Source organism: Pteropus vampyrus, unplaced genomic scaffold (assembly GCF_000151845.1).
Source record: "Pteropus vampyrus isolate Shadow unplaced genomic scaffold, Pvam_2.0 Scaffold31, whole genome shotgun sequence".
NCBI lineage: Eukaryota > Metazoa > Chordata > Mammalia > Chiroptera > Pteropodidae > Pteropus > Pteropus vampyrus.
Window position 1 is genome coordinate 742,593 of NW_011888812.1, and position 1,356 is coordinate 743,948.

Below are 1,356 nucleotides of genomic sequence, written 5' to 3' on the forward strand. Positions count from 1 at the left end.
TAAGAGATGCCTGTTAGACATCCCAGTGGAAATATGGAATAGGCAGTTGACTATAGGCATCTGGAATTCAAGGAGGAGGTTGGGGCTGGCGGTAGATTTGGGAGTGGTCAGCATAGTTCCAATAGGATATACTTCCCAAGGCAAGGATTGTTTTGATGTTTTCTTTTTTCTTTTTGTACCTAAAGCACCTGGTCTTCCTAGGTGGTCTCTCATCCAAGTATTAACCAGGCCCGACCCTGCTTAGCTTCCGGACGGGACTGGGCGTGTTCAGGGTAGCATGGCTGTAGACTGTCTGTTTTCTTCATTGCTGTAACCCCAGCACTTAATAGCACCTACTATATATATAGTATGTATACTTCTGTTCAGTGAATGAATATTTAAAGCTGCTTAAAGTAGAGACTAAAAGTAGATAGAAAGAGGGTGGGTCTTTGGACTTTCCAGTGTTTAAAGAAGTGAAGAAGACACAGCAACAGAGTTAGAAGGAGCCGCCTTGAACCCTAGGAGAAAGTCGGGTTTTGCTGTCACAAGCCAAGGTTAACGTGTTTCAAGAAGGGGAGTCAGTTGCTGTTCAGAGACAAGTAAGATGAGTGAAAACAATTGGCTGTTGGACTTCTCAGCATTGGTGATCTAAATGAAAGCAGCTTCAGTGGAACGGAGGCATCACCATGGTTGGAGAGGATGAGAGGTGAGGAAATCGACCATGGATAGATGAGTCACACACAAAGCAAAAGGGAGCCGTGAAACAAGGTGCTGGAGGGAGATGGGAGAAAGGCGGGTTTATCCAATGGGAGATTCTAGAACATGTTGGTTTGCTGCAGGGTATGATCCTGCAGAGATTATGCAAATAGTAGCACAGGTGAAGGGGACTATTGCAGGAATGCAGACCTTGTGGAGGCCAGGGGGGCAGGACCCCGAGTGCAGGAGACGTGGCCACCTATCATTTGCAGGAGGGAAGGCAAAGGATGTGGTTGTGAAGGTGTCTGCGGCTCGTTGACCTGGTGTTGGGAGGTTTAAAAAGTTCTTTTCTGATTGCTTCTGTTTTCTCAGAGGAGGTCATCAGCAAAGAGGAAGGAGCGTTGGAGACTTGATTTTTGAGAGCACAAAGCTAGTATCCCAGGTAGTTCCCATTTGAGAGGTCAAGGCTAGGATATAAATTTGACAGTCGACTACAAGGAGAATATAGACCATTGCGTTCAGCCTAACCTCAGTGTGTCCCAATGGTCTGGTGCTGTGTGCTGCTCATTTGTAACTCGGTACTGGTGTTTTGTTATGAATGCTCTTCTTTTGAAATGCATTAGCTATTTTTATGGTATGAGACTTTGTTGTTATGTAGTAAAAATTTAAAAACCTGTGATC

At 45.1% G+C, this 1,356-nt stretch overlaps 1 protein-coding gene across 1 annotated transcript in view; it reads left to right on the top strand.

Moving 5' to 3' along the window:
• Window positions 1-1,356, top strand: part of NAT10 (N-acetyltransferase 10) — a 34,480-nt gene that overhangs the window by 27,881 nt on the left and 5,243 nt on the right. The gene's annotated exons all lie outside the window — the stretch shown is intronic.